Source organism: Chinchilla lanigera, unplaced genomic scaffold, assembly GCF_000276665.1.
Source record: "Chinchilla lanigera isolate Chin_1 unplaced genomic scaffold, ChiLan1.0 scaffold00101, whole genome shotgun sequence".
NCBI classification, from domain to species: Eukaryota; Metazoa; Chordata; class Mammalia; order Rodentia; family Chinchillidae; genus Chinchilla; species Chinchilla lanigera.
This window is the reverse complement of record NW_004955502.1, coordinates 6,299,087-6,325,446: the sequence shown is the minus strand read 5'-3', so window position 1 is coordinate 6,325,446 and position 26,360 is coordinate 6,299,087. Positions and strand designations below refer to the sequence as shown.

Genomic DNA, 26,360 nt, shown 5'->3' with positions numbered 1-26,360 from the left:
TTGGATTTGACTTCAGAAGGGATGCAGGGGCCTTCTCTCTCTCTTTCTGCTTCCTGGTCACCACGCTGGGGACAGTGCTGTCCACCACACTCTTCCCACCTTCCCTTTCTGGCCCCAAACAATAAGCTAACTGTGGACTAAAACCTCTGAGGCTGTGAACCAAAGCAAATCTTTTCTTCTTTAAATTGCTTACGTCACATTCTTTGTCACTGAAATGGCAAGCTAACACAACCTTTCAACGTTTATATATTTGCTGCTTCAATGTGCAAATTATTGTGCTCAGTGGATCCCTGAATGTGACGTGACCATTTACATCAAGGCCATTATCTTCTTCTGGGGGAGTGAAATGAGTAAACAGACTGTTATAGTTCAGAGAGATAATGCCAATGCTAAGGTACTATTAGTTGTGAAAGCAAATGATAAATAGTTTCAGGATGGAGGTTCAAGGTCATGAGAAAAGAAATCTTTCCTCAGGGAAAAGCCAAGTTTCAATTAGAGGGATTAAGAATAGCAGACATTTTTCTGAAAATAGACTATGAATTCCAGTGGGCACAATGGAAGAGTTTCAGGATTTGAGAGGGAGAGAAAGGGCAGGGGAGACTGCATAGTGCTAATTGTGTGTACAGACAGACAGTCCTGATGAGGAGGTAACTTTCTTTAAGGCATATGAGAACCATAAAAATGGGTACCTGGTGAAAATTATTTTGGGAGGGTGTATTAGCCTGACTTTTCCTCCTGTGGAATAGTATGTAATTTTGCTGCATTTGGAGGCATCTTGGTACTTTGGATTTGAAAGAGTCAGTGGGAGGAGAATCCTACGCTTCCCTTTCACTCTGAGACCTTGCCTCACTACAGTTGAATAGGACAAAGACTATTCCTTCCGGTGAGGCACGGAGCCCTCAGTGTCCCCCCCCCAAGCTGTCAGTAGGCACAAACACCAGGAAAGTGTGTAGCTCGACTGAGGTCCTAGCCTGGGGTCAGCAAGAACCTGTGGCTGAGGTAGAGTTTGGTTTTTAAAAGTATCCAAGAAGTGAGTAAACTTCATACTCTTGTAACTACGATGTTAACAGAAATATGTAGTGATTTTTTAATACACTAATTATCAATAACTATGAAGTCAGGCAAGTGGCATTGGAAGGTCACCAATGCATCACCTATGTGACAGACATTCCTCCTCCCTTTGTATCATATCAGCTCACCATCTGGGTCAGCACCTCTGCCAAGACAGAACCATGCAGGCTGTACCCTGGGCTGCTCGAATCTTGCCGTGTCTGTGGTAGAAATATTTCCTTCTGGTGAATCAGCACTTTTACACCTGTGGAGCCTAGAGCTGGGATGAAAATTCCATGTTCCACAAATGGCCACTGAGAATGAGGCTGAAAGTAAGGCCTGTCCATCTCCCACTCTTGAATCCTTGAACATAAAGGAAAAGAAAAACAGGAACAACAAGAAATACAACAAACCAATTGCTGATTCAGGGTGTATAATACACCCTGGAGGATAGCGTTTCATATCAGTCTGGTATCATCTTCAAGGAGAGTCCCTCATGACTTTAAAAGGTTGTTCCATTGCTCTGTCAGGTTTCATGGTATGCTATAGGGCCAGGTGATTCCATGCACATATCCCTGCTGTTGAGCCTTCTTTTCTGTAAGGTGGATTGCATGGTACACTAAAAAGCTAGGTGTGATGCAGTGTCAGAAAATCAAACCCTGAGTCCTGAAGCAGTTATGCCCATTCCTGTACTACAGACGGAGGAAGAATATGTGCTAACGAATCCCTACCGCTTCCAAAGTGAAAGGGATTCAGCATAACAAACTCGACACCAAGGGGCTACTGGCTTACTGGAGGTAGGGTGCCATTTGCAGAATGCTGTGTTGGTCTCACAGATGGCAGATCAAGCATTTAATTGTTGCAGTTGCTAAATAGGGTAAGTGGAAGCCTGTGTCATGGGGTACAGGAATAAATCCTCCATCCCTGTCCTGCTGATTACCAATTCATGTTCTCTCCTTGGCTGCAGTAGGGTGACAGATGACAGAGGTTAGCAAACATCAAATGGTTGAGTCACTGTCTCCTTGTTGTTTAGAGCCTTTAATGGTGATGGATGCCTTCTGGTGGATAAGGACATTTGACACAATTATCTTCATAATTTGTGCCAAACACAGAGATTTCCAATGGTCTCTTCTCCAGAAGCTTCCATTGTTTCCTCCCCAGGCCCCTGACTATCAGGCCAAACCATTCTCTACTGTCCATACATAAACATATATTTTTACCTCTGGTCACTTCTCTATACATGAAATTGATGACCAGATGTCTGACTCAAAGTACTGCCCTTTAAGAAAATTGTCTATATTGCCCTCTTTCAGGGTTGCCACAAGCAGGAATATAATGCGGCAGTCCCTTATGTGGCCTAAATGACATAGAGGACACTGAATCATCTGTGAGCAAAATCTTGTCATTCTCCTCTCCCATCAATTGCGTATTGAGAGAAACGAGTTACTGTGACAGCATCAGGTGGTGTGAGGCCTCCAGAGTTCACCTGTGCTGCCTGGCCCTCCAGTGCCTGATCTTGCATGTACCATTTCCATTGCACCAGTTAGTGTGCCTTGACCAGCCCCATGACTTTGTAGGCTGGACAAAATGCAATTTTGCACTCTGCATGTCCATGTGGTCTCTTTGCACCAGGTCTCAGTTGTACAGAAGTAATCATTCAGAGATGTTTTGTTTTCTGATGAAGTTGGCACTGTTTTGCCTTGGAAACCTAGGTTGCTTAGTATGATTTTCCTACTGGGACTCGCCACAGATCCCATGTAGTAAAAGTGTCCAATAATACATGTAGGGACTGGAAAAAGGACCACAAAGTAGATCTGTGGGCTCAGCAAACCCACTCTGACCTGGATCTGCAGTGGGTTTTCATGAGTCCCATACAATTCTTTTCCCTGTCTTCTCCTTCCATTTGTCTACTGGGGGAACCACAGTGGTATGTGATGTTACCTTGGACCACATCTACTTTTGAAATACTATCTTTGAAATTTCAGGTTATTTTCCATGCTGTAGTTCATAGTCATATTAGTAGACATTTGTGAGAGAAAAGGAAGAATCATCATCATCTCAACTTGTTGTAGGGTCCTTGATCCATGAAAATTGAACTTTCTTTTAGTCATGAACCCAGTGTGAAAACTGGTCCATATTCAGAAATTCAAGCAGCTGTGATCGGATTGGATTGTTTGTTCTTGATTTTCTTGGACTGTGTTTATTAACAATTCCTGAGTTGACTACTCATCTATTTAATCCTAGAACACTGTGCTCTGTGTACTGTTGACATAACTCTCAGTGGATCTGACATCCTGGTTGCCACTGCAACCTTATCTCTCTTTGAGATACTTGAGTATCCTTTATTTGTGATGATTAAGCCCTGGCACATGCCCTTTAATATTCAGCAATATTATCTTCCTAGCTGTCATCAGGAAGCACTATCTCAGATAGCTCCTCATGTCATTCCCAAGTATGGCCAAGTTTAAGAATCACTGATTTGACACATGGATATGTTTGTTACCTTAGAAATGGCATTAGATATGTATCCAGTTAACAGTATGTCAATGACAAGGGCTATCTATAAAATTGTACTGATTATTATAGATTAATTGTTTTAAAAATATCTCCTGATTCAAAACATCATAGAGATACCAAATGAATAGGAACACCTATTTTACAGTGTGTTTAAATGATTGCATATTTTTGGATTAGTTTTAAATGGATTACTTAACTCTAAAAAGTTCTATAAATGTCTTTTATGAGTCTCTGTCCTGTCCGGTTTTCTCACATATTCTATGTATTCTATGTGTACAAATACATTTCAAACATAATTTTTTTTTATTTTAGTCTATTTTTTCTTATCATAATTAATATTTTTATGATGTATTATGGCAATCACTTGAGCAAATATTCCATGATTTTGTGTGTTTGTTGTCTTTCTTAGCTTTATGTAGCTGTAGATTTGATAAGTTCTCCAATGCTATTCTGTAATTCCATTTAAGAAACTGTTGAACACTGTGTGTTTTTCATTACTATGAGAAAATACTGAAGAAAATCCATTTAAAGGAGGAAAGTTTATTTTGGTTGAGGATTTCAGAGGTTGTGGTGCATGGTTGTTGTTCCCATGGTTCCTAGGTCTGTGTGAGGCAGAGGCTTACAGCAGAGAGAGCACGACGATGGGCCAGAGCTCCTCACCTCATGGCAGCTGGGGGTGGGGAGAGAATGGTGAGAAGAGAGATGTAGAGAAATGGATGGGCCTAGGACAAGACACCAAAGGACACGTTCCCAAGATCCACTCTTTTTGACTTGGCCACATGTCCAAAGTTTTCATCACCTCCCATCAGAGTGGGAGCCCATCAGTGGATTAATCCACTAGTCATGTCCAAGGACCCTGTCCTTGAACTTGCTCCACTGGGGACCAAGCCCTCAACATGAGAATTCAACATGAGGATCTGGAGCATTTCAGATTCAAGCCATAACAAACAGGGAAGGGCTAAGGGGAGATTCCTGCAGTTTATTTCCTTCACAGTGATAAAAGTCCATTAGCCAATACTTTGGGGCAATGGCTGTTCGAACAGCAGGAATCCACATAATTGTTCTCTTGGGCAGCTCTTGTTTAATCCTGTCCACAGCGAATCACACAGGAGTTTGTGAAATGTGCTACAACACTGAGAGATACCACGTCCATAGCATCTCCTTGTGGGTTAAAAACTCACAATATTTACCTTTTTATAAGCAACTTGTTAAGAACTTTAAATTATCCAATTTAATTAGCATTACATGGTTAGAAACTGGGTGTTGTTATTACATTCCTTTTACAGAGGAGGAAATGGTAGGCAAAAGAGGTTAAGTGTTATTTCCACAGTATTATAACTACTAAGTAGCTCTGCCTATTCTTGGTCTGCCTATTCTAGGTCATCACAGATGTTGCCACAATAGCAATGGATAATGAAAACTGAAGTGATGAGCAAAAATCGAAAATAATTATTTTGTGCAGTGCTATGGATTGTGTCTGGATGTTCCCCCAGTGCCTCATGCAGTCATGGGGGTTTCTAGAGTTTCTGATTGATTTATGGTCCAATGTTGGAATTATGAGTGTGAGTCCTGCACCTGCCCTGTGGCAGGTAGTTTTCATACAATGTAAGGAGGGAAAGAGGCTGTTTGCCACAGCTCCTCCCTTTTGTTGCTCTGGTTGCTTTACTGTTTTCCACCGCCATGAATTGTTGCCCTCTGCCAGGTGCCACTCTGCCTTGGAGCCAGCTGAATATAGACTGAAATCTCCACAAACTGTGAGCTAAATAAACCTTTCCTTCCTTAATTCTGGCTGTCAGGTATTTTGTCTCAGCAATGGGAGAAAAGTAACCAAGACATGCAGCTTTTCTCTAAAGTCATTACAGTTTTTTTTTTTGTTTTTTGTTTTTACTGGGTTACAATTAATTCATATTCTTAAAATCTTTCTTAAAAAGGTACTATCTCCAATTAGTTAGTGCTACTAATTTAAGTAAGCCATCAGGAAAGACACCGTGAGGAAAGAAATCCACTATGGCATAGAGATGGGCTAGAAATTCCAATGAAGATGAAATAGACTCATTTTCACAAATCCCACAATACTTTATGGAATATGCATGCTGTCAAGAGATTTAGGGCATTTCAGTTATTGCTAATGTATATTGAAAATTAATATTTTTCATCTGTTATGCCATATTGTCAGGTATTTTAAGTTTTAAAATTTGCTGTTTTATTCTATGATCTTATGTATTTTAGATTCTCCACATAGTTAACAACATTGTGTTGTTTATTTCAAAATACACAGAAGATAGGATTTTTAATGCTGTGATCATGTAGAAATGATAGGTGCTTGAGATGGTGGACAGATTATGTTCTTCAGTTGATAAAATGAATCAAAACATCATACTGTACCTTATAAAAGACACAATTATCTGTCAGTAAAAACACTAAAATAATAAATAAATTTAACTCTCATATAAATTATTATTCAGTTCATTTAACAGTCATAGAGTAAACTGTAGCATCCTTCCTGTTTCTTTTCATGGAATTGTTTACATCTTTTTCCAGTCTAATAGTGTCCATGTGTTTAGCATCTTTGCAACTAAACACAAAGTCTCTGCACAGAAGAAACATATACTTTAAATGTCTTTGCAGTCCTCACATTCTGTTACACAGTATTGTGTTATAGTAAGTTAATGAATAATTGCACTGATTTAGTATAGAAAACTAATGTCAAAGTTTATATTCACTTACTTTTTACCAAGCAATAAATGTTTTTTTTTTACTTTAAAAATTGAGTTAAATTATTCTGCTGAAATGCAATGTGCTGAAGAGGTATGTGATATTTAATTTTTTCATTAATTATTAGTGACAAAAATCTATTTTGGACAGTGTTAGCTATAATCTATAGTATAGTACCATATATATTGAAAAAGTTAACAGAAATTGATATATATTACTTATGGTCCTGAGTATTTTAAAGGGATAGGATACAGCTAAATTTAGGTGGAACTTCAACATTAAAATTTTATAAACTTTCCAAAACTTATAAAATTCAGATGTTAGAAGAAATAAATAAACTCATTAAATCAGTTTTTTAATAAGTTCAAATATAAAAGAGTTTTCATGACAATTTAGAAATACACATATATATTGTGTATATATCAAATGAGATATTTCAGGATAGAACTTTTCTATGGATAATATGGAGTATGAATTTCTTTTTTTAAAAAAAAATAAAAGGAGGAAAACATTAACAAACAGACATCCATTTACAAAATAGCATAAGAGCAATGCAAACAAAATAGTGTCACAGACAAAGTTGTGGGAAATTAACAATAGTTGTTGTACTACTTATTGATATCTTCAAAGTGGTTTCTCAGGAAAACAAACAGAGACATACAAGATTGATCAAACAAGTAATCATTAACTTTTCCTTTCTGTAGAGCAACAGATGACAGTAGTACAACTATGTTAGCTATCCTGTATGTACATATGTACATAATTTCCCCTGTGAAACAAAAGAAAAATGCTCTGGGGTGTGGGAAAGGAGAATGGAGTATGACTTTCTAAGAGAAATGTAGAGCATACAGTAATCCTCAGATTTTTCTCTGACATGGAAAGTCTTATTCTGAGATGACAAGTGATCCATTTTGGGAAGTGATGATTGACCATAAAAGAATAGCATGAAGGTATAAGAATAGAAATAGTATGAACACATCCCATACACATGATAACAATGATTTCAAAAGCTTAGGAAGATAGGTATCTTAACAGTGAAAGGATGTATTTACTTTTGGGAAAGGTAGGATATGTTATAAATGACAGAGAAAGTCATAATTTATTCTCACTGCTAGTGATAATATTCAAATGGCAAAAGTGAAAAAAGTTAAGAAAAAAGTCAAATAGATAAAAGAAATTAGAGAACATAGAATATACTTAAATCCTGAGACTTGAAAAAAAGTTGAGATGCAATGTTTGTGCTCATGTCAATAAGTTTTGAAAAAATCATGGAGACTGGAAGGGGTGAAAACTAGGTCAGTGTTGACTGGATATTTGAAAACAGTAAAAAAGTGAATTTAAGAAATAACATGTGCAAGTCCCCTCACAGTGAAGTTGTTATTCTAAGTGATCTCCTGTTTCATCCAAGACTAATCATTTCTTTCAGAACTGACATCCTAAACTTCAGTGCTTCTCAAGTTTCTTTCTGGCTTCCTGATGGGGTTTTAAACAGACAGAGACTGTGTGCTTGTATTTTGGGTGTTGAAGACTTAGAAAGGCAAGTAGATGGGTGAGCTTCTAGGTGCCAGATTAATCAAGCATGATATTCCATGTGTTCTCCAATGCATGGAAGCACACAAAAAGAAAGAAAGTGTCAACAAGGAACTGGATGTTGCAAACACAAAATCCAAGGGGTAGAGCACTACTGATTTAGACAGGCAGATGGATTCCAAAGCACAGCATTGGACTCTGTACAACCTATGCTGATTTCTGAGCCAAAGCATTTGTGCTTGACAGAGTTAAGTAAAATATGAGAGTCTATTCAATGGCTCACATAGCTCAGAAATATAGTGTCTTGGTTATTTTTCCCTCATTGCTGAGACAAAATACCTGCCAACCAAAATTAAGGAAGGAAAGGTTTATTTAGCTGACAGTTTGTGGAGGTTTCAGTCCATACTTGGCTGGCTCCAAGGCAGAGTGGCACATGGCAGAGGGCAACAGTTCATGGCAGAGGACAGCAAAAGCAGCAAGAGCAAAAAGTGGGAGCGGGGGGGACAAGCCTTTTTTCCTCCCTTATATTGTATGCAGGCTACCACCACCCGGGGGGTGGGACAGCACTTACATAATCTCTGTGCCCTCCCCTTGCACAGGCTCAGGATCAATACAAAGTAAGCACCCTGGCTCCTTGGTGAGTCACATAGTTAACCTTCTAAACTTCTCAAATTGACACAATGAACAACGTCCTATAGCAGTAAAGACATGTCCTTTTCACCTCAGGATGTAGAATTACTGAATCACTTAGTCAAGCCTCTAGACTCAAGTTGACACAAAACCATAATATATAGGTGCTGTACTAAGTAGGTATCTCTTCTCCATTCTTTAAATCTTCTGAAATTACCTTTGGAGATATCCAGAACCAGAGTCATGCTACCACCACACACTTTCATTGGTCTGTCTCCTTAGAATCTCCTTAGAATTGCCCACAGGAGGGGAAAGGATGAGGCAGATGGCACTACAGGATATTAGTTTACTTAACTCAAGGGTTAAATGCAGTAGCAGAAGCAACAAAACAAAACACTGAATCTCATGTGTTTGAGTTGGCCTGTATATGGGGGCAGATTTTGAAAGCCCTTACATCTTTTGTCAAAAGTTTTAAGGAAATGTTGAACACCTTTGTTATTACTCAAGTTTTTAAAAATTAAGTTTATTGGTACATTTTAGGTATACATAATGATCATATTCATCATAAGAAATTTGTACTTCTATGTGATATATCTTGATTATTTTTTCCCCATTCCCCTACCTTCACTTCAATTCCTCCTGCCATCCTTATTTACAAAAGCTTTGTATGCTTATATTTTTATCTTTTGCTACAAGAATGTCACCAGATGTGCCAGCGGGATAAAAAAGCATTCATCTGATGTCTCAGCAGGATTTGTACATTTCAGTTTTTCAAGTTCAATATATGTCAGTTAGAAGAATCAGAGATAAATCTTTCTCTTCCACAAAAAAAGATAAAGGAGTAGGAAATACACATTTCAATCAAACATGAGGATGCAAATTCTAATATAATTTTCTAACAATAGAATGAGCTTTTAAAATAATATCTGAGTCACTGTCACTGGATGTTTCCATTTGTGGTGGGGTTGAAGAAGGCTGCTTTATTAGGCTGATAGGAAAACAGTTTCAGCATTCAATGAGACATTCAATCAAATGACCCTAAAGTCCGATCCACATATGGTAGTGCAAGAATCAGTAAACATCTTCATGATCTTGTGCTTTGTCTTTATTACTCAAAAATTAAATATAGATGAAATTTAAACTGTGTACCTAATATTGTTTCGAACTAGTTCAGTGTCTCCTACAGAAGACTCAAAGCATGTAGAGCATATCTGTGATCCATCACATAGATAAATTTCAAAGCTACTTACTTTGCGGTGATGCACTCATTGAATACAAAAGCGTTCAATCCATGATGAAGATGTGTTTGGTTAAGATGGAAACTGTAGAACATTTATCAAGAAGAGACTCTAATTTTTTTGCTTTTATTTTTTATTATGTTTAATGGTCTGATCAATCTTGCATTTTTACATCTGGTAATCTGAGCAACTTTGATGAAGATAAAATATGTAATATAACAACCACCGTTAATCCTGATCATTTTGTTCTGAAACCCTGTATTGTCTTAATTGTTTTTGCTTTGTTCTGCTTTTGTCTATGTTGTTGGTATTTTGCTATTATTCTTTTTTATTATTCTCTTTAAAAGAAAAAAGATTTAAAAAGAAGAGAATATTGGAAATTTGGAGGCATTGCAGAGATGGGGCCACCCTGTATACATCAGACAAGAGCATTGTGGGAGACTAACGCCACAGGAAGCATTAGATATGTGTTGATGAAAACAGATAAGTAGGAATATGTATTCATCAAGATAAAAGTAAAATAAGATCATGTTATTAGAGTATAGGTTCATATAAATGGGATAGAAAAATATTCCTTAGTATCAGTAAGAACTTTAGCAAATTATTAGTATTAATGATGACCTTGTAAAGACAATAGGATCTTAAGTCTTGTGCTTTGGTAAATAAGTTCTAGCAACTTGTACAAGTCAATTCAACATTATTGCCTCAATTTCCTTAATTGTAAACTAAAACAGGTTGATCAGCACTTAATTTTCCACAGAGTATTCAATGGAATATGGGGCCTTAAAAGAAAAAAATGTTTCTATGATTAGGTAAGTATAAAAGTTACATAGTACATAGAATAGTAAGATTTACTAAAAATACATTAAATGGTTTTCCCCAAGCATGTTTACTTATTTGGTAATTCTTTCTTTTTCCTCTTTGTCCTCTTTGTCTTTTTTTCTTTCTCTTTCAATTTTTTTACCACATTATAATTGTACAGATTCATGGTGTTAAGTACGATATTTCCACACATATCTATAGCATTCATCAATTCTCTCCAACCATATTTTTCCATTCTTTTCCCCTTACACCCTTTCTGATCTCTAGTAATCACTACTCTGTCAGGTATATGCTTTTGTACCTCCCACATATGGCAGAGGACGTGTAATACTTGTCTCCTTATATCTGACTTCTTTTAGTTAGTACAATGACCTCCAGTCCCATCCATTTTCCTGCTAATGACAGGGTGCCATTCTTCATAGCTCAGTAATACTCTGCTGTTCACACACACATTTTCTTTATTCATTAGTTGGTGGGAAACAAAGATGGTTTATATCTTAATTATTATAAATAATGCTGTCATAAACATGGGTTTGTGGCTCTCTTGGGTTAGCCAAATGATATGATAGATTCATTTTTTGATCTTTTGAAAAATTTTCATACTGTTCTCTACAACTTATTAATTTACATTCCCATTAACCAGGGAATAAGAGTTTCTTTGTTCTTTTGATAGTAGCCGCTCTGACTAGGGTGAGATTGTATCTTACTGCAGTTTTAATTTGCAATTCCCTAATGTCTAAGGACATCAAACATTTTTCACATTTTTGTTGGCCATTTGTATTTGCTCTTGTGAAAAGTGTTTATTTAGGTTATTTGTTCACTTTTAAATAGGATTACTTTTCTGTTAAATTTATCAGCATCTCATCTTCTCTGACAAATTCTGGGAAAATTTAGAAATTCTTACTTTTGCAACAGAAATTGCTGTCATAAAACATGTTTCCAAAATTAAGTAAAGCTTTTATTAGGCTAGTTTCTGCTATTCTCAATGTAGGACTTAAAGATTTTACACCTAATTTTTATATTTAAATTTTAAACAACTAATATTAATGAAACATCTAAAAATGATTCTCATTTAAAATACAAGTGCATATTGACATATGAAAAAGAGATTTATTTACTCTTTCTGCTGCACAAAAGACCCAGGTTTACTTCTTTAATTATGAATTATAACACTGAAGATACATTTGGTTTGTTCTTTTTTTAAGCTGTTGATAAAAGCTACATTAGCTGACTGCTAACTTTGTGTCAGCCTCTGCTTTCTGTCAGTAGTACTCAGGGAAAGAGATGCAGTGATTTTCCCTGTTCTACAGATAATGAAACTGGGAATTTGAGGGGTTAAGTTGCTCAAGATCACATATAATGTCAAAGTCATTGTTGAAAACAGATCTGCATAACATATAACTTTTACTAGTATTCCTTATTCTGTGTGGAACATACTGTTATACCCTTTACATTAGCCAGCAGCCATTAAGGAAAATAGAGTACAAATCACAAATAGAGACTTTCACCTTGATGAGTTATGAGTAAGAAGGAACTATCTAGGATCTTGCTGGCCATAGCAGCCTATTCAGAGTTCTCCAATTCAGGACAGATCATCTTTACTCTTCAAGAGACAGAGCAATACTGCATTTTTAGGCAGATAGATAGATGGATAGTTTATTGCTTATCTTCTTTCTCTATGGCTTGCCTTGATACCACTGAGATTGCCTTCATCTGGAGTGCCTTCCTCATCTTTTCTGTTCTAGTACTTGAATTTCTTTCCAGGTCTATTTTAGAGGACATCTCCTCCTCTATTAAAATTCACTCCTTTCCCTACAATAAATATGAATTTATCTCTTCTCAAATACAGATTTAGTACCTCCTTCACTGGTTTTATTAGCTGCCCATTGTACGTGAGGCGTGTGTTAGACACAAGAAATTAAAAAAATTAAAACATGGTCTCTTTCTTCAAAGAAATTACATTCTAGTGGAGAAATAACCACAAAGAAATAAAATGGTCATAGTACAAAGAAACTAAATGGCATGCATTATAATTAAGATGGTCATATAAATAGTTGTCCAACATGAGTCATATTTAAGGTAAAAAGGGAAAGTATTAATTATTCTGGGGCTACAGGCATGACTTGGGACTGCCCTGGCAATCCAGATGTAGGGATACCCTATAGAACTTAATCATAGAAAAAAGGGGTGGCTAAGTCAAGACTGGGGATATGGACAGGGTCAGGGAATCTTATATTTACTGCTTTCTTTCTTGTATTACTTGGTTTATATATATACCTTATTGTGCCACTACACCAAAAAATGTGAAGGTAAGTTCCTCGTCTTATTTATCATTTCAGGTAGCACTGTGTTTGCAGAACCCTTTTTTTTGCAGGTGATCACTGTATATGTTGAGTGGAGGTGCTGATTTCTCTGGCATGTATAAAAATTCTCCTTATACCAGTTTCAAAAATATGTGGTCATCAGTTTAAGAAACAGCACAAGGCAGAAAACAGCCAAGGTCACTGGGCTTATATAAAGGCAACATGACATGGAATTTATTGTGCCTGGATCAGGCATACAGAGGGCGAAAAGGCCATTTGTATGAAAGAAAAAAAAGAGAAGTGGGATTTTTTTATAAGGCTTGAAAGAGAGCAAGGGACATTAGGCAGGAAGATCTTAGTAAGCATCAGTGGTCAAAGTTTTCTGGAAGTCTTGTGCCTCTGTGGGCAAAGTCCTTGAGGCATCCAGTGTAATGCTTGAGTGTCTTCAGATGTACCAGCGTTTGGAAGACTCTATGCTCTACCTTATCTCTTTTATGACATTCTGTGTTTGTCAGGTGCAGCCCTGGTGCTGAGCTGAGAACAATGCCTTTACTGGCAGATGGTTTGGGTACTGACAGAGTTCCGTCCAAATTGAGCCTTAGAGTCAGTCTCAGCTGTGCTTCTATAACTCTGGTTAATCATCATTTCTTTTAAATTTTATTTATTTGGAAAGCAATCTTAATTATAACACTGATTATTTAGTTCCTCAAAAATTCCATACAGTTTGCTTGCTACCAATGAACTACATGTGGAAGAAGCAGAAGAGAACCAAAACAATAAGTCAGCAGATTGAGAAGAAATAGTGAAAGGATGGAGTTGGGGTATGGGGTATCATGATAGTGAACTTATTGTGTCAACTTGAGTGAGAACAACCTGATTAAACCGGGTCAGCAAGGTTCTAGGTGTGGAAGACCCAGCCTAGGGAGGACCATTCTCTGAATTGTGTGAAAGAGAAACAAAGAAGAAAGGCTTGCCTGTGTTTCTTCAGAGGCGCTCCAGACTTCCTTTGCACTGTGGACCTCTCCTGGCTTCCAGCACAGACTCTTCAGCCTCCAGCACAGACCCTTCAGCCTTCCATTGCAGACCTTTGGCTTTCTGATATAGACTCATATAGGACACTACAGTGGCTTCCAGTCCTGTGATTGGATCCTTCATATCTCCAATGTGAGACCTTCTGACTCTTCCATATCTGACTCTGTAGGTGGCCATTGTAAACCAATTGTGTGTATATCTTGCATTAAATTTGTATATTTGTATGTCTTGCATCTCTAGTATATATCTTGTTTCTCTAGTAAGCACTGACTTATAGTTATACTGTGTGAGATGAAGAAAAAGACAATAAAATTAGCCTACCATACTCAGACCTCTGACAGATATTCAGCCTGCCAAAACTAATAAATAATTCTTGAGTTTGAGGGTTGAGAGACAACTTCTTTATTCCACAGCACGTGCTTTGTCATAGGGCATTTCCATCTCCTCCCAGCCCTAAAAGGACCTGACACTCTTCCACCGATGGGAGAGTTAAGAAGAAGCCTGCCCCTCCTTTGGAATGCACAGACATCCATGCTAGCGAGATTTGTGGGCTACAGAGAGGTCATTCAGCCAAAATAAAATGCTCAGTAGTAAATAACCTTTGAGACCAAATGTCATAGATTCACTAACTTGTGTTGACAAATTAGTAAGAGTCATGATTGACAACCAAGTTTCTATAAATAATATAAATATAATTCAGCTTAGATCCTGAACATCAAAAGTTGTGCTCATTTTGATTCCCTCTGTGACCTCCTATAGCCCTTTAATGATGTAGATAATTTAGCTTTGGATCTGGTACAACATTTCAGCCTTACCTATGCACTGGCAATGAGAGGCTACAACTGCATTGTTCAGGAGATTCCAAGAAGCCTGTGGACCTGGCTAGGTGCTGAAGAACCGAACCCAAGTCTTACGCATAATCCCAAATCAACCAAAGGCATAAGCATCCCGTGCCAACTAGCTGGCTGTGTACCGATCCCTCCAGCAACAGATAACATTTGCCTAGTCAGGAGGCGTGCTGGGTAAGAATGGGTGCATCTGGCACAGAGCAGCTGAGCTCTGAAGTTTACTGTCAATGACAAAGTAATGTGACCTCTTTAGACCTAGCTTTCTCATTTGTAAAATGTCAGTAATGTTAGTCACAGCGAGGTTGCAAATATTAAATTAGATAAAGCTTATAAAATGCCTACCCTGAAGGAAACATCTGATAAGCACTTGCTGTAATAATGAACGTTGTTATCCTGAATACTACGAGTCGTTGTAGTTAAGATATTTTCTAATATAGAGGTGAGTGGAAAATGAAAGTAAGGAGCATATGACCTGGGAATACATTGATCAGATCAATTCACTTGTTCATTCTTGGTACTTGTTCACATTATTTACTGTCTTAAGAAAATGAAATGTTACTGCTCTTTAGTCTCATTACTTAATTGTAATGAAAGAATGAGGGGTTTGTGAGTGAAAAGTACTATTATGAAATAAATGAAAAAAGTTGCATAAATGACATTCCATGGAAAAAATACAGCTTTAAAAAGCTGGGCCTGATCATTGTGCCTTTTCACTGTGTTCTTTCATGTCTAGAATTCTTCTACTGTGGAAGTTTCAAATCTCTGTGTGGTAATGTTTAATTCCTAAGGATTTTTTTTATTCCTAAAATTCTATTACTTTAGAAAGTAAAGGTCATGCAGAATAATTTTTCAATTAATTATTGTCAAATTATTTACCCTGTAAAGACAGAAGAAATTGGGACATTCTGTACATCTACTGAAATGGCTGCGGAAAGTAAACGTTTTTCCTTTTGAAGATTAAAGATTAGCGTTTCAAGAAATGCACTTGGCGGAACCAAGAGGATTAGAGATCAAGTACTATACAATTGATGTCATTCACTAAGCTTTTATGGATGCTGGGGCCACCACTCTTGTTCTCCCTCAGGCTAAATCCTGTTAGAGTAAATCTCATTACAACAAAAACTTCTGAATGACCAAGAGTGTTTGCAGCCAAGTGATTGTTCTGTTCCTGTAGCAATATTTCTACAGAGAGACTCATGGGTCAAGCATGATAATGAAGGAATAAACTCTCTGTTGGAGTTTGTAGTGATGAGATTTGATCTATATCTAACTGTATAATTTAATAAGAAAACAGTGAAAAAGCACCAATGTAATAGTTAAGTGAGAGATGAAAACTGCCATTTCCTTCACAGCAAAAGAAGAAGCTGCCTTCATGTTGAAGAATGCAATAACCCAGTTGCTTAATCAGTGTCAGTTAGGTAAAAATACTGCAAATATGGGAAGATTTTAACATTACAATGTTATAAGTCATCAAAATATCAGTGGCTTTAAAAATGTATGTTATTGGCTATGGCCAAACAATTTTAGGAATAAATAGTCTTGAGCTAGCATTTTTGCAGGTATATGTAACATAGCTTTAGGCTAATAAACTTCTAAAATCAAGTGTACTCATCACAAGAATAAAAAATAGATTCAAATAGGAGATAAGGGAGCAAGGAAGTCACATGAAAACATTATGCAATCTACTTGAAGTATTGCTATAGTCAACCTCAACTGGTGGTAATTTAGAAGACAGGTAGAAGAACAGAAAGTCTAACTGGGTGGAGAAAACTGAATATATCTGCTGTGATAATAGGAAATGTCTTTTTATAAACTTCAGGAAGTATATTCAAATCACAAAATCTGCTACCACCTAAAGTTGTTTCTCATTGTTTGCCATCTCTCCTGTAGCTGTTAAATTCTTGGTTGGTGGCCTAAACAGGTGTCTAAGGGGACTGGGGTTGTCACTCAACAGCCCGCAGCCCTTAATTAACAGAAATCCTCTGAGAATAGTCTCTTGTTGCCATATCAGTGCAAAACATCAAATTTAGTACAGCTGTAAACCAAAATTGCTGCTTTTTTGGCTTGAGCTATTTTGTTAAGATGTCACATTTACTTTTTGGCAAAGGAATCTTGGGGTGCATTTTATATGTTTATTTTGTGTACTTTTTCATAATTAAAAACAGTGTGTCCATATCAACACACTTTCATGAGATAAACATTCTGAGCCAAAGTCAAATTAATCATATACTCTAAAATTCTTGCTTTTCCAAATATGACTGCAGATTTGCACACCGGCATTTCTGGGAACCCCAACAAAATGTAGACTTTCAGGCCCAAACTCAAAACAAATGAGTCAGCATTTTACGGGATTCTCACCACTGTGTTTGTTGTTGGATTTTTGTACTTTTTAAAAAATTAAAATCATTCTTTAACAACTACATAAAACCTAAAAGTTTTACAGAGTATTGAGATAACATGATATACTGATAGTTGCATAAAATGTGTAATGTCTAAGTCATATTTAAAATGTCTATCATTCCATTTATCACTGCCTTATGTAAAAATTTTCAAACTATTTTCTTGCAGCCTTTTGAGTGAAGTTCGCTGTGGCTGTCTGTAGTCACCTGCTGTCCAGCAGTGCACCAGGACTTGCTCTGACTGAGACTTATACCCACTGATCACACTGTCTTCCTCCCACCCTTCCCAATCCCCCTCTTGAGTCTCTGACCACTACATTCTACTCTCAATTTCTATGAGCTCAACTCTTTTAGATTCCACATCTGAATTAGGTCATTTGGTGCTTTGTCTTTTTGTGCCAGGGCTACTCAACATGATGACCTCCAGTTCCAGCCATGTGGTTGAAAATATCAGCGTATACTCATTTTTAGGATGACAAACGTATAAGTACCACATTTTCTTTACTCATTCATCAGTTAGTGGGCATTTACGTTATTTCCACTCTTGGGCTATTGTGAACAGTACCCTGATAAACAGGAGAGTGCAGACAGCTCTGGGATACTGATTCCTCGGTATATATACCCTGTCGTGGGACTGCTGGAGTGGATGGCAGTTTCACTTTCACCGCTTTGTGGAACTTTCACTTTGTTTCCTGTAGTGTCTGTACTACTGCACATTCCCATCCACAGTGTGGAAGGGTTCCCTTTTCTCCATATGCTGCCAGAACTTCCTGTCTTTACTGTCTTTGATGCCAGCCATCTTCTTGAGGTGAGTTATGTGTCTCTCAGTTTTGGTTTTGCATTTATTCTCTTACTGATGCCAGTGGATGATCATTTGAGAGGTCCTGCTTGAATGGCAGCAAGCTTCTCTGCCTTGATTAATTTGTATATGTCTATACCTCACCTACTTGAGAAATTTAAGACTGTGTTTCAATGGTTAGAAATGAATTTGAGTCTTGTGAAATTTACCCTTTTGGCTTTTACCTAACCACAATTTTAAGTCATTTACCTTTAAAATTGGTTGAAATGTATTTTAGTATAACTTTAATTTTTTCTGGTTTTTCAAAAAGATATCTCATTGTGGTTTTTCTGCAATTTTCTGGTGATCAGTGATTTTGAGCATTTTTTCATATACTTGCACATTTGTCTATCTTTTGAGAAATATATTTTCAGTTCACTCATTTTTATTTTAATTATTTTTTGCTATTGTGTTGTTTGAATTCACTATATATTCCTGAAGACCCCTTTTGAGATGAATAGTGTGAACATACTTTCTCTGATTCTGTAGGTTGTCTCTTCACTTTATTGATTGCTTTCTTCACTGTACAGAGTTTTAATTCAATGTAATTCTACTTACTAATTCTTATTGTGTGTACTTTAGGGATCATAAAAAATCTTTGCTGACCAATACTTTGAAGCATATATCATTTTATTTCTGTTTAGGTTCCTAATGTTTGGTCTGACATTTAAATTTTTGAATGTTTTGAGTTGATTTTGACTGACTACTTCTGTGGTAGGTTGCAGAATTCCAGTTTCTTTTCACCATATATACACCCAGTTTTCCCACCATGAGTTTTTGAGAAGACCTGCCTTTCTCCAATTTACGTTCTTCTGGTCTTTGGTGAAAACTATTTGGCTTTAACATGTGGGCTTATTTCTTGGTTCTCTGTTCTGTTTCCTCTATCTTCCTGTCTCTTTTTATGCCAGTAACACGTGATTTTTCCCCAGTACTATTTGTAGTATGTAGTATGAAGTCAGATATTGCAGTGCCTCCTGATTTGTAGATTTTTTTCAGGATATTTTTAGCCATTTGAATTTTTGTGTGTATGTGATCCCATACAAATTAGAGGATTGTTTTTCTAATTCTGTGAAGAATGTATTTAGTATTTTCATAAGAATTTCGCTGAGTCTGTAGATTGCTTTGGATAGTAAAGACATTTTAAAAATATTAATTCTTCCTATCCATGTAATTCTTGTCTTTCCACTTTTTGTGCATCCTCAGTATATTTTATCAGTGTTTTATAGGTTTTACCATAAAGTTCTTTTACCCATAGTTTAAATTCACTTCCAGAGTTTTTGGTAGCTATTATGAATGGTTTTGCTGTTTTGCTTTTGTCTTAGACATTTTATTTGGTTATATTAAAAAACTACTGATTTGTATACGCAACTTTTGTATCCTGCAACTTTACTGAATTCATTAGCAATTCTGAAAATTATTTGGTGGAGTCTTTCTCATCTTATTGCTGTGGCTAAGGCATCCAATACTGTATAAATAAAGTGGTAAAAGTGGACATGCTTGTCTTTTGACTTATTTTAGAGAAAGTGGCTCCTGCTTTTCTCCCTTCAGTATGATGTAGGTTGTAAGTTTGTAGTAAAAAATCCTATTGTGTTGCATTATGTTCCTTCTATATTGACCTTTCTGAAAGTATTTATCATAAAGGGATGTTGAATTCTACCAAATTCTTTTTGTTGTTATTTACTGAGATGGCCGTACATTTCTGTCTTTTTTGTATATGTGATATACTTGTATCACACTTTCCTCTTTTTCCTTAGGATATATTTACAGTACAAAATAAATCAGTTCATCATGGGGAATGATACACATACACATCGCCTCTTACTTCTTTTTAATTCCTCTTCCCATTTCCACAAGGATTTCTCTATGTTGAACTATTCTTTTAATCCCAGAATAAATCTGTCTTGATCATGGTACATAAATTTTTAGTTTTAGCAGTTGAATATAACTTGCTAGTATTTTATTGAGAATTTTGCATCTACGTTCCACATGTTATGATAATTCTAACCTCATAGAATAAATTTGGGGGATTTTCTTTCCTTTAATACTTGTGAATAATTATAGAAGAACTAGTACAAGTTCTTCAAGTTTTCATAGAATTCAGCAATGAAGTCATTGGCCCTAGGCTTTTCTTTGTTGGGAAATTTTTATTACTTATTCAATTTTATTACTGGTTATTGGTCTGCTCAGATTTTTTTCTGTTGGTTCAATTTTTACTTTTTTCTATGTAAAGTTTATCTATTTATTTACTTTTTCATTTGTATATGTTTGTGATATATAATGATTACAGCCACCTTGGGTAATTGGTCCATATATAGACTTCGTTTTGATCATTTTACCTCCTTTCCTGCCCACCCTCCCATCTTGTCCCTTCACCAGACTGCCTTCCCATCTCCACAAAGTCTACCTCATTGTTCCTATCATCGGTTTTTATTTTTTCCTATAGATTATTTCATGTGTCTTCACATTGATCCATTTCTTTGAGTTCTGTAATTTAGGGACATGTAGTTGTTCATAATAGTCTCTAATGATCTTTTGCATTTCTGTGGTATTAGTTGTAAAGTCTCTCCTTCATCTTTGATTTTATTTGAATATTCTTTTTTGTATTTATAAGTCTCTATAAAAGGTTGTCAGTTTTGTCTGTACCTTTAATAAACCAACTCTTCATTTCTTGCTCTTTTGTTTTATTTTACTTATTTCTGCCTGAGCTTTGTTAATGGGTTTGGTTTCTTATTATTATTCTAGGTTCTTGAGTTGCATGATTATTATTTGAAATATGTATATCATCTTTTCATGTAGGTACTTACTGCTGGGATTTTCTTATTTGTGCTTTTTTCTATATCTCATAAGTTTAGGTATGTTGTATTTTCATTTTTACTTGTTTCAAGAAATTCTAAATTTCTCTTTTGTTTTCATGGCTCACTGGTTGTTCAAGAGAATGCTATTTTATTTCCTTACATTGGTATAATTTCTAAAGTTGTTTCTCAGTAAAATGCATTTCAATCAGATTATGATGAGTCAATTTTTAGAATTTGCTGAAGCATGTTTTGTGGTATAATATATGGGCTGTGCTGGAAAATGCCCCATGTGTTGATGATGAGAACAATGCCTATTCTGTAACTGTTCTATAAATGTCTGTTGTGTACATTTGGTCTTTATCAGGCAGTTTAATTACAATTTTTCTTTATTGATTTCTTGTATGTACAGTCTGTCTATTGATTACCTTGGGATGTTGGGGGATGTGGAAATTCTCAATTATTGCTGTGTGAGAGTCTATTGCTTCTTTTAGATATAATGTTTGCTTTATATAATTCAGTTTTCCACATTGGATGCATATATATTGTATTTGGTAAGGTTATTTCTCTTATTGAATTGATTATTAAGATATAGTAACATTCTATGTCTCTTCTTGTGGGCTTTTTTTTTTTTAATCTAAGGTGGTAAACCTTACATAGTGACAGCTACTATTTCTTGCTCAAGGTTTCCATTTGATCTTTTCTACCGCTTCACATTGGTCTATCTGTGACTTTACTGGTGAAATGAGCTTCTTGTAGGTGACATATCTGTGGATCTATTTTAAAAATCATTTCAGCCTGTCTACATATTCTGCTTGGGGAATTTGTTCCATTTACACTGAGGCTAATTATTTATAGGGAAAGATATACTCTCATCACTGCACTGATTTTTCCCTAGTTGTTTATTTCTTTTCTTTTCCACTTATTACTCTTTGTGGTTTTCTAGTTTTCTGTGGTTTAGAGTGTGTCCCACTTCTCTTTGTATATCTGCCATACTAGTGAGTTTTGTGGGGGGTTTTGTACATTTTCATAGTGGCAGTTATCACCCTTTCACCTCTGGTGTAGGCCTCCTCAAGGATTTCTTATAGGGATAATCAGGTGGTGGTGAAACTCTCAATTTTTGTTTTACATTGAAAGTTTTTATTTCCTTCATTTGTAAAGGACACATTTTCCATATGTAGTATTCCTGGTTGGTAATTTTTTTTTTGAGATTTTTAATATATCATACTTTTATTATATATGTTCTTTTTGCAGTCTGCTGTTAATCTAATGGGAGGATTTCCTTAAAAGGGAATTGATACTTACCTCTTCCTTTTGCAGAATTCTCTCTTTGTCCTGTACTTTGACAGAATTGCTTTATGTCTTAGAGATGATTATTCTTGGTCAGATTTATTAGGGATACTTTAAACTTCCTGGACTTGGATGTCAATATCTTTCTCATGATTTGAAAAGTTTTCAACAATTATTTTGTTGAATATATGCTGTGTGTTTTCTCCTTTCCTTTATCTCCGATAACTTCCATGTGTGAATGTTGGCCTTCATAATGGTGTGCCATCATATTTGAAGGCTCTTTTTTCTTTTCAATATTTATCTTTAAAAAGAGCTTGACAGGGTTATTTCAAAAAACTTGTCTTCAAGCTCAGAAATTTTTTCTTCTGTGTAATCAGTTGCTTTTCAGGCTCTCCAGTGCATTCTCTGTTTCATTTGTAGAGCTCTTTAGCTTCAAGCCTTTTTATTTTTTATGACTTTTTGTTGAATTTCTCTTTTATATCATGAATTTCCTTCTAAATTTTCTAGGATTATCTATCTATATTCTCCTGTATCTCATTAAGTTTCTTTAAAAATCATTATTTGGTATTCTCATGTCAGGCAATTTACTATTCTTTGGAGTCCACTTGTAGATTGTAATTTTCCTTTGGAGGTATTATGTTACCTTGTTTTTCACTTGCTTTTTATGTCCAAAAATTGACATTTGTGTATCTGGTGGATCAGTGACCACTACCAAACTTACAGAATGGCTTTCAGAGCAAAGCCTTTGTTTTGGTTACGTGTCCTAAATTGGCTGGATACGTTGCACATGGGCAGTTTAATGTATCATCTATGTAGTTTCCCCAGGTTTAATCAGTGTTGAGATGCCTGTGGTTGCCTCAGTGGCCTAAGCTTCAGCTCTATAGGTTGTATCACTAGCTGGGAAGCAACTTTCATAGGCAACTGTGTGCTTTGTAAGTTTTAGGAGTAGTGCATCCAGCTTACATGCACTCTCATCAATTTCTGTGGGTTATGTTAGTGTGAGGCCACCTTGATGGGTCCCGGTGGCTGTAGTGCAATGTGCTTGGTAGCCAGGTATGGTGACTGTCATTGTGTGAGGACTGTGAGGAGTGGGATACACCAGTGGGGCCAAGATGAAACACCTGTCAGGGTCTGAGGGGTGCAGAAGTGAACTCGTGAGGCCTCAGGAGTTGATCAGTAATGTCAAAACATAGATCCTGACTGCAAAATTTTGACATAGTTCTATAGTCTGGGAAGAGCAAATGAGGATTAGTGTGGTGAAAACGGAGCATAATAAAGATGACAAGAGATTTCAAAGTGGTCACTGTCATTGAAGGGAGAAGTGAGGAGGCTGAAAATAACAAGAGTGATAATAATTAGGAGAGAAATATAAATAAAATAGACTACGGGCATAGTGTCAAACATATATGAATAACACTTTTTAAAAATTCCTGTTATGTTTTTTGAACCAGGGCCTCAAAAGCAAGCACTTTGCTACTGAAATATGCCCTGGCCTGTAATGAGATTTTAAAAGCAGATCAAAATGATGATGACCAAGGAAAATACAACGAAGTGCTTAAGTTGTTCCTTGAAGATATAACAAACTCTAAATTCTTGATTTAATGTAGCAGGGGACTTTATTATGGATGCATTCCACAAGAAGGTTTTGACTCAAGGCTAAACTGAACCATAATTCTGAATAAAAAGTGGAAGACTTGATACTCGGATTATCTCCAGATTGCTTTGGTGGAGAGAAATGGATAAAAACAAGAGAAGTAGTAGAGTTTATTATGGAAAATCACTTTCATTCAAGAAGAAAGGAGGCAATGATGGACAATATCACCAGATGTTTGATACTGTATGAAAGAATTATAGAACAGAATTAAACAAAAGAGGAAATAAAAGCTATAAAATTGGCAAAGAAGGAAATAAAATCAGTCTTTTCTGTCTTAATTATTTTTCTCTCGTTGCTCGAAATTTTAGGAGAGAGGAGAGAAGCATAATAGAGGACGTGTCCTGAAGAAGCAGCAGGAGATGCAATCCAGAGAAGAGTAGAGAGTTTTGCTTTGACCCAGTCCTGGACTCACCACAATAATAGAACAGATCGATTATTTGATTCACACATCACATAGCCACTTTCAGATCCAGATTTCTTACACTGGACTTCCTCAACTCCTCTGTAAAACAGGTAAGACATTCATAGTCATTCTTAGGAATACAGATGTGGAAACTGATGCTCCCAAATGTTAGGCAAGAAAGCATGGCCAGTAACTGGAGCTACACTCAGGATAATGTCTCCCACACTTTAGTGACTTGTTTTTCACTACATCAGGTCACACATCAGGAAACTGATATAGTATAGCATTTCCTATGCAGATGTCATGAGAACCAGTGAAAGGACTGTCATAAATTGGCAAATCTGATACTTGACAGGAGAATATGTTAATTAAAACTCCAGAAAATCTCAAGGGTATAGTGTTCTTGTGTGTTAACTAGAAATAAGGATCTCTTCTTTGTATGCTTTAGGGTCTTTAAACTTAAGTGTGAGCATGTACAAGAATTTACACACCATAAAGTCATGTCACTACTTAGTCTTTCTGCTATCATCCTACTAGAATGTATATTTTTTAATCTAGCTTTTTGGCAAATGAATTGGTCCTTCCGTTGCTAATTAATGACTTTAAAAACCTGAATAATTTCTTTAGCTTAAAGGCAATGGTTTTGTGTTATATAAAAGTGCATTATTACTAACCTAATATTAGGGAACTAGTTTTTTGTCATATACAGATAAGATCATACATAGGAAATGATTGCTGAGAAAAACTCGGCTGTTTATGTCATAGTAAATGAAAACTATTGCTCTTAAATTGAAGGGTAAATCTCCAGAATGCTGTGTATAGTAACTCCCATACACATTCTTCCAGTGTGTGAACATTATGCAATAGCCTTACATCCATGTCTGTATCAACCACTTTCTTTAGTTTTGTAATTCACCGTGTTTCCATTACAAATAGATTTTGTTTTGTTTTATTTTTCATGTATTCTTGATTAATTTTAGTGAAATGTATCAACAGAAGCAATTAAATATCAATGTTACAAAACTGATACACTGTAAGAATAGATTCAGAAATTCCTATTTCATAATTGCATTTAAAAACTACTTTTAAGTTCTGCACTTGTGCTGGGCATAGTGGTGCATGTTTGCAATCCTAGCGCTTGGGAGGCTGAGGCAGGAGGATCATTGCAAGTTTGAGGCCAGGCTGGGCTACAAAGTGAGTTGAAGACCAGCCTGAACTGCATAATGAGATCCTGTCTCAAAAAGACAAAAAAATGTTCTGTACTTGCGATAGAAACAGGGTTTTCCTTTCATGTTAAAGGAAAAAACATTTTTAGAATAATCTTTAAATATAAAAGTGACAAATTGGTCCATTGAACTGGTCAATTTCTTTTGAGCAGTCCATTGAACTGATAACATAGCATAATTACTGCTACAGGAGTGACTATTTAGAGGTCCTAAAGTGCATGTCATATTTCTATCAAGAGTTATTTAACACATACACTTTTTCTTTCTTTAGATTCAAATATCATAAAACCTGTCAGAAATTTTCACTTTTACGGTCTGACAATGGTTCTGCCTAAGACTGACTTTAAGTGAAACTTCAGAAGGAAATTAAAAAGCCTTGGACCAATGACACAATCTGTATCACACAGGATATAGTAAAGATGATTTCAAAAAGATTATTATGTTATTTTAAGGGATCTTGATGTCTATATATGTTAGAAGCCAAAACATATCTAAATACTCGTAGATCAGTTCACTACATAGTCAATTCTTGAACTATATAAGAATTTCCAGTTTGTATACAGAGAGAATGAAATTTTTAAATGATTTTTCAAATAATTCCCTGCCTCTATTACAAAATGTTAGACTAGGAACTTTTCTGGCTGTGGGCGGGGCAAACAAACCCTCAGCCCCACGCGCCCCACGCGCCCTGTGCAGTGAAAGCCAGTGTTCCAGGAGTGGCTAGACACCTGGGCTTGAGTCTGTGCTCACCCACACTGCCACGGTTCCCAGCTGAAACACGCAGAGAGAGCCAGGTATTTCCCAGCTACTCCCTGAGGGCAGAGCGCGTCCATCAGGACCCCGCCGCCCAAGCCCGAGGAACTTCTCTGGCTGCGGGCGGGGTGAACAAACCCTCAGCCCCGTGCGCCCCACACGCCCTGCGCAGTGAAAGCCAGTGTTCCAGGAGCAGCTGGACTCCTGGGCTCGAGTCTGTGCTCGCCCACACTGCCAGGGGTCCCAGCTGAAACACGCGGAGAGAGCCAGGTATTTCCCAGCTACTCCCTGAGGGCAGAGCATGGGCATCAGGACCCCAC

The 26,360-nt window shown here is 36.5% G+C and overlaps 1 long non-coding RNA gene across 1 annotated transcript in view; it reads left to right on the top strand.

The window, feature by feature from the left end:
* Positions 1-24,165, top strand: part of LOC102004835 — a 60,439-nt gene extending 36,274 nt beyond the window's left edge. The window contains exon 3 of the long non-coding RNA XR_264266.2: positions 23,967-24,165. This is a non-coding gene — a long non-coding RNA (uncharacterized LOC102004835). The remainder of the gene's footprint in view (positions 1-23,966) is intronic.
* The last annotated feature ends 2,195 nt before the right edge of the window (positions 24,166-26,360 follow it).